The sequence below is a fragment of the Amblyraja radiata genome, chromosome 6 (assembly GCF_010909765.2).
Source record: "Amblyraja radiata isolate CabotCenter1 chromosome 6, sAmbRad1.1.pri, whole genome shotgun sequence".
NCBI lineage: Eukaryota > Metazoa > Chordata > Chondrichthyes > Rajiformes > Rajidae > Amblyraja > Amblyraja radiata.
In genome coordinates, this window is record NC_045961.1 from 13,653,661 (window position 1) to 13,661,782 (window position 8,122).

At 37.5% G+C, this 8,122-nt stretch overlaps 1 long non-coding RNA gene across 1 annotated transcript; it reads right to left on the reverse strand.

The window, feature by feature from the left end:
• On the reverse strand, positions 1 to 7,919 carry LOC116973972. Its single transcript, XR_004412225.1, has 3 exons — positions 7,906 to 7,919; positions 1,736 to 1,744; positions 1 to 207 (listed from the first exon to the last, which is right to left on the reverse strand). It is a non-coding gene; the product is annotated as an uncharacterized LOC116973972 (long non-coding RNA).
• Between the last annotated feature and the right edge of the window lie 203 nt (positions 7,920 to 8,122).

Consider the following 8,122-nt stretch of genomic DNA (forward strand, 5'->3'; position numbering starts at 1 on the left):
AACATTAAAGAAATTTAACAATAAACATAAAAACATCCCCGCAAAATGGTTCCCACTGGGTGGGAAGGCACAATGTCCAGACCCATCCCCAGTTCACCCATAGTCGGGCCTATTGAGGACTCTGCAGTCGCCTCTACGGAGGCCCGATGTTCCATGCCGTTCTCGCTGGATGATGGTGCTCTGGCATCGGGAGAATCCGCACAGCAGCTTGGGATACCTGGAACGACCGCCTCCTTACTCGAGACCGCGGCTTCCGAAGCCAACAAGGCCGTTCCGGATGGAGCTCCACCACTGGCGATGTCGGCGAGAGATCCCAGGCTCTTGATGTTAAAGTTCAGCGCCGCTGCCCGCCGCTGACCGCTCCACAGACCCGCAACTCCACGATATTCATCAGCGGTCTTCAGCTCACTGGAGCTCCAGCGCGGCGACCCGGGCAAGGCATCGCCCACTCCGTGATAGCGCTCCAGCGTGGTGCCGCCGCCGGGGTACTGGGCGGTCCCCTCAGGAAACGTCGCTCCAGGCCCTCTAGTAGGCCGCGAGGACGGGTCAAAATTGCAGTCCGGAGAAAAGCTGCCTCTCCGACCAGGTAGGGACCCTAGAAAGCAGTTTCCCCCTCCCCCCCCACCCCCCACATAAAAAAGGCTAGAACCCCTAAAACAAAACACTCAACTAACTAAAAATAAGAAAAAAGATGAAAAACAGACAGCTGCTAGCTGGGCAGCCATACAACACAGGACGGCGCCCCCTAGATGGTCCTGTGTGGTACCCCTTAATAGGCTACAATTAATAATCCTTTGTGTAGGTGTTTGTTAGGCAAATCAGGGGAATGTTGATGGGTGCATAGGACAGAACTGGCTATAGGCAAATGTGGTGATGGCTCTGATAGGATTGCTCTGAGATTTGATGGACTTAATGGCCACTTTCTATGTTTTAAGAGAGTATAATGTTTGGGAAAATGTTTAAATATCTAACACCAATTGTTCTTTGCATGTTCTATTACATTCCTCCAACTCCACTGGTAAAATAGTTGGTGCTAATTAATGGAAGAACACAGTCTTAAAATCTCCAAATAAACATTACTCTCCATCTGTGTAGGAAGGAACTACAGATGCTGGTTTACACCAAAGATAGACACAAAATGCTGGAGTGACTCAGTGGGACAGGCATCATCTCTGGAGAGAAGGAATGGGTGATGTTTCGGGTAAAGCTGAAGAAGGGTCTCGACCTGAAACGTCACCCATTCCTTCTCTCCCTCTACTCTGTAAGTTCTCCTTAACATTGAAAATATTGATCAAATCACCATCTAAGTTCATAAATACCATGCGTCTGCAAGATATTTGTTGAATCTTCCTTCACAGATCATGTTAATATGCAATAATCTGTCCAAATCAATGTATATTTCAGAGAGCAGCTTAACATCCACTAGACATGGTTTAGCCGGGTCCTATTTTGCCAGAGCAACATTGTATTCAGTTGGTTTATTCAAGGTACAAGCTCAAATTTCCATTTTTCATTGCTTTTCTGTGTAGTGGTGCAGGTAATATTAACTAAAACACTACTCCTAGGATGTGTAGGAAGGAACTGCAGATGCTGGTTTAAACCAAATATAGACACAAAAAGCTGGAGTAACTCAGTGGGTCAGGCTGTTATTATGCTCCTAGAGCTAACCCCACTTAGTCTAGTTCAGTGAAAAACTGAGTCAAGCACTGGACCACTCATTTTTATTTTATGAAACAATAACAAACTTCCTATACAATACCTAACCACCGCAGGTCCGATCCTTGTCTCTGCCTGTCCAAGCCCTTCAGCCTCGTTCAAGCAGATACCTCCAAAAGGTTATGCAGTCGCAAGCGCCCCTCCAGAAGATCGACAATGATCCTAGTGGGGATCACTTTTTATAGGTCATCGGCACCTGCGGGGCAGAACTACAATGGGGTGGCACCCCCTACAAACCAATCACAGATATCGATTACATTAAAGTGTTATTGACAGTTCCCCAACCCAATTACAAAGCACCCCTTACAATGTTTCTGCAGAAGTTTCTTAAAAGAAGTCAGTTGACCCAAGTAATGCAACATTCTCCCAGGGAGTATAAACAATTCATACAAGGCTTCGCACTTCAGCCAATCATTAAACATTAACACAAACACCTTGCGACATTATTAACAGTATTACATCCCATCTGCAGCCGGCCGATCCTGATAATGCATCTGCAACACCTCTGAGCTCTGAGTCCTCATACATTTTAACAATAAGGAGGACGTCTGGACCTCACCTTATCTGATATTTCAATCTAGGACCTAGACTTTCTGGCACCGGCTCACAGCTTGTAGCTTTACACAGAATTTGACCAAGCAGGCCCTGCAGATGCAAAGATCCTACATTAGCTTTATTTTGGCCAATATTAACATTCCTCCGTTTTATCATAATGATACCCCATCATTAATGATAACCAAAGTACAACAGTGGCGGCTTTAACCATATGACCATATAATAATTACAGCATGTAAACAGGCCATCTCGGCCCTTCTAGTCCATGCCGAACACTTACTCTCACCTAGTCCCATCTACCTGCACTCAGACCATAACCCTCCATTCTTTTTCCGTCCATATATCTATCCAATTATTTTTAAATGATAAAAACAAACCTGCCTTCACCACTTCCACTGGAAGCTCATTCCACACAGCTACCATTCTCTGAGTAAAGAAGTTCCCCCTCATGTTGCTCCAAAACTTTTGTCCCTTAATTCTCAAATCATGTCCTCTTGTTTGCTTTATTCTAATAGATATCTTAATAAAAGGATGCTGATGTATTTTCCCAGAATTTCATCAAGCTTCCCAAGTTTCCTATCAGGGCATAGCTTCATGATATCCATCTGATGAGTCTTCACCTCACGAGTTTTCGTGGGCGCAAATCCCCTCCATCCATCTTGATAATTCATCTGTGCTTGATCCATAGTAGAGTATGAAGTTTCTAAGAGAACCTGGAATAAAGTAAGTTAGCAGTCTTTATCTCCACTAATACTCTAACAGTGATGGAGATGCACCCATGCATTCCTTCCTTGTATCTTCAACAAAAGGCCTGTCATTATATGTTGCTCCTACTCTACCACATAATTCTCTCAACACTAAAGTCAAGGCTAGATCGTGGTTGGTCATCTCCGCAGTAACATGATGGAGATTGATTATTTTCATTACATATTGATTCTATGGTATGGTATTCTTGAGGGTCTATTATAATGATTTCAGCTGAGTTCAGTCCAGAGTTCCCTACAGATATGACTCTTATTTGAAACAAACTATGGGAAGTAATTTTAATCAAACCAATTTCAGTCTTGCCATTAATTTAGTTAATTATAGTTTGAAGGGTCTGATCTGCCCGTTCTACAAATCCAGCAGCTTGTGGTCGATATTCACAATACAATTGCTGCTGGATTCCCAGCTGTTCGCATAATTTCTATTAATTTGTTCCGATATGACATGCATCATTATTTAAACTAAGTCAAAAGAGGATGTCAAATCTAGGGATAATTTTTCTTTAACTCCTTGATAACAGTAGCCACTTTATTAGCAAGGGTTGGCCAAGTTTTGATCCACCGGCCGAATGCATCGACTTTGACAACAAATACCTACAATCCTGGCACCTCCTCTGATTTGATGTAATCCTTCTTTAATGTCTTGAACAGACTCATAGACAATAATAGTTCTTTCTTATTAGTAGTCTCATTCTGCAACTGAGTAACTTCCTGGATGGTTAACACCGACCTCTCCGAGGGGGGCTTGTTATTTAACTTTTAGTCTACCTCATCATTTTCTTTTAATTTAAAAAAAACATTTTTTTTATTAGAAGTACAATGAGTTACAGTAATACACACCACATATATCTTATTACATTTGTTATACCCCTTCATTTTTGAGCTTTAAGAGAGATAGAAATAAAAGAAGTAAGGAAAGTGGGAAAGAGTCGTGATAGTGCAAGAAAGTGTTGGGAAAAGAAAGCCCATTAGAAAGAGAGTTAGAGAAGAAAGTTAAGAAAAAGACCCTAGAAAAGAAAGAAAAAAAGAGAAACAATCGCTCTATTATAAAAAACTCCGCAAAGAGGGATATACCAACCATATTTTTCAGCCCCCCGTTACCAGATCCTGGCACCATTTATTTTTTTTAATTACTATTGCACCTTATGCTTATAGTAAGTCCATAAATGCAGACCACGTCTTTTGGAAGTGGTCTGCTTTGCCTGCGAGGAGGAGTCTCATATCTTCCATGTGTAATGTTTCGAACATGTCTGAAATCCACATTTTTATTGAGGAGCGTTTTTCCAGAATTTGAGTATGAGCTTTTTTCCCGTTATTATCCCGTAATTTAATAAATTCTTTTGAAACACGTTTAGTTCAGGGCTACCTTCCATTATTCCAAAGATAATCCATTCTGCTTTTGGTATCAGTTTTATTTTAAATAGTTTTGTGAAGATTTCAAATATTTCGTTCCAGAATTTTTGGATTTTTATACAAAAAACAAAAGAGTGCGCTATGGTAGCTTCTTGATACTGACATTTATCACAAATGGGTGAGACGTTAGGGAAAAGTTTATTTATTTTGGTTTTTGAATAGTATAGTCCAAGTAATGTTTTGAATTGAATTAGAGTATGTCTTACGTTGATCGAGCATTTATGCACATATAGTAAGTGTTTATCCCAGCTCTCTTTTGAAATTTTTATAGCTAGTTCTTGTTCCCAGTCTCTTCTAATACCGTCAGTTGTAGGTATTTCTATATTTAAAATAGTGTTATATAAGTATGATATTAAGTTTGCTGATTCGGCCTTTGTCTTCATTGCTTCGTCCAGTAAGTCTGGAGGCATATTATGATAGTCTTTTGGGTATTTTTTCAGATAGTCACATATTTGAAGATATTTAAAATATTGATTATTTCTCAAATTATATTTCAGTTGTAATTGTTGAAATGATAGTAATTTTCCAAATTCATACAAGTCTCCGAGCGTTTTGATTCCTATTCTTTCCGAATGTGTAAATGATTTATCTATAGTAGAGGGTTTAAACGACGGATTATTGACTATTGGTGATAAAAGAGATAGATTTCTTAATTTTAGATTCTGTTTTATTTGTTTCCAAGTCCTAATTGTGCTATGTCTAATTGGATTTTAATTGTAATGTTTTTAATTTAGATTCATTGGTGAGAGGAGAGTCGCTCCTATATTGCACGGAGAGCAGTCCTCTCTCTCCATTACAATCCAGTCCACCTGCTGGGCAGAGTTGTCCAGCAGGTGAATCATATTTTTAATATTTACTGCCCAATTATAGTACATAAAGTTAGGGAGTGCTAGTCCACCCAGCTCTTTGGGTTTGCTCAGATGTGTTCTTTGTATTCTGTGGGATTTATAGTCCCATATAAAATTTGTAATGTCTGAGTCCAGTTTTTTGAAAAACGTTTTTGGAATAGATATAGGATTTGTGGTAGAAAGATCATTTTTAGAGCATTTATTCGACCTATTATAGACATCGGGAGCGTTTTCCAGAATTTGATTAGAGTATTTAGTTTCTTAAGTAATGGATTATAATTGGCATTAAACATAACATGATAATTTCTAGTAATTTCAATTCCTAAATATTTAAATTTTTCTGTGGCTATTTTAAAGGGGAATTTTAAGAGATGTGTTGAGTCTTTCAGTTTTATCGACATAATTTCACTTTTGTTCCAATTTATTCTGTATCCTGAGAAAGATCCAAAGTCCTCAATTAGATTTAGTATGTTTGGTATACTAATTTGGGGTTTTGTGATGTACAGTAGTACATCGTCTGCGTATAAAGATATTTTGTTATTTGAATATTTTGTATTATAACCGTAAATATCCGGGTGTGTTCTGAATCTTTCAGCTAAAGGTTCAATTACCAGAGCAAATAACTGCAGTGATAATGAACATCCTTGTCTATTGCCCCTTGATAATTGGAATTTTGTGGATAGTATATTATTAGTTAATATTCTAGCCGTAGGTTTGTTATATAATAATTTTATCCATGCGATGAAGTTCTCTCCCATTTGAAATTTTTGCAATACTTTAATCATATAATCCCATTCTACTTGATCAAATGCTTTTTCTGCGTCCAATGAAATGATTGATAACTCTTGTTCTTGAGGTTTGTATGAATGCATTATGTTAAGCAGACGTCTCAGGTTATTAAATGAGTGTCTCTTGGGAATGAATCCCGTTTGATCCGCATTTATTAATTTACTAACATATTTACTTAGTCTTCTAGCTAGTGTTTTCGCTAATATTTTTTGATCCATATTTAACAATGCAATAGCTCTGTATGTACCTGGTTCTTCTATGTCTTTATCGTTTTTAAGTATTAATGTAATCGTTGATTCTGCTAGTGTTTCAGGTAGGATTTGTTCTTTAAAAGCGTATGTATACATTTTCTGTAAACGTGGTGTAACTATGTCGTAAAAACTTTTATAAAATTCATTACTGAATCCATCTGGTCCTGGTGTTTTTCCATTCTTTAATGTGTTTATTGTGTCTTCTATTTCCTTAGATGTAATTTGTTCTCCCAGTTCCTCTTGTTCCTTCAATTCTAGTTTTGGAAGATTACAATTGTCCAGGAACTCTGAAACTTTATTATTGTCTGTTAGCGTTTTGGATGTGTATAAATTCTGGTAAAATTGAGCGAATCTTTTATTGATATCATTGGGTAGTGTTAATAATTCCCCTCTCTCTGATTTAATCATTAAAATTGCGTGGTCTTTTTCCCGTTTTTTCAGTTGGCGTGCCAGAAGTTTCTGGGGTTTATCCCCGAATTCAAAGTGTTCCTGTTTTGTAATTTGGAATAGTCTTATAACTTTATCTGATAATAACTTATTTAGTTTAAATTTCAATATTAATATTTTATTATGTTTATCCATAGTTGGATCTTTAGCATTATCTATATCTAGTTGTCTGATTTGTTCTTCTAATTGGCTTTGTTCGTTCTTATTCTTTTTGTTTTGATAAGCTTGGTATGAGATAATGACTCCTCTAATAAATGCTTTGAAGGATTCCCATAGTAAAATGGGCGATATGTTTTGTGTATCGTTTGTCTCAAATGAAAAACAGTCCATCTTTTTTTTAGATATATACTCCCTTGTGGGTCTTTTAAAATTTGCGAGTTAAACCTCCAAAACGATTTATTCGTAGACATTCCTTCCAGTTTTAAAAAGAAAGCTAGCGGGGAGTGATCTGAAATCGTATTGGTGTGATATTTAGGGTTCATAGTATAAGGGATTCATTTTGTATCCACTAGGAAATAATCTATACGTGAGTATGTTTTGTGTACCGTTGAATAAAATAAGTATTCCCTTCCAGTCGGATTCGCGATCCTCCCAACATCTGTTATGTTTGTATTTTTTGTGTATGTATTTAAGAGTTCACTAGTTTTAGATTTCATAATACCTCTCTTTTTTTGCATCGATTTATCTAGGTACGGGTCTAAAACACAATTAAAGTCTCCTCCAATTATAACATTTTGGTAGTTGAATTCTCTGCGATTGTATTCAAGATTTTATTAAAAAATTGAGGATTATCAAAATTGGGCGCATATATATTTACCAAGGTGATTGGCGTAGCATGGATCTCTCCTGTAACTATAAGATATCTCCCTTCCTTATCTGATATAATGTTCTTTGATTTAAATGGTATTTCTTCGCGAATAATAATTGCGGTACCTCTGGATTTCGAAAATCTCGAAACCTCATCATTTTCATACCACCACCTTACATTCCCAAGGTATTTTAGTCAGATTAGCACCACAATTCCTGACATCTGTTAGGGTCTGTCCTCTCCTTGATGATCACTAAACAGTCCTGCCCTATTACTGATTGTTTTCCTAGGGGTGAGACAAGAGAAGATACGACGTTAATTTATATAGTGCCTAAATCAAAATTCCCAATTATTTATGAAATAGATCCCATGCCATCCTAGTAGACCATTATTAAGTGTTAATAATAATAATAATAATAATAATACATTTTATTTGTGGGCGCCTTTCAAAAGTCTCAAGGACACCTTACAGAATTTAATAAGAGTAAAAAACATATAATCGGAGTAAAATAAATAATAAAGACATCACCA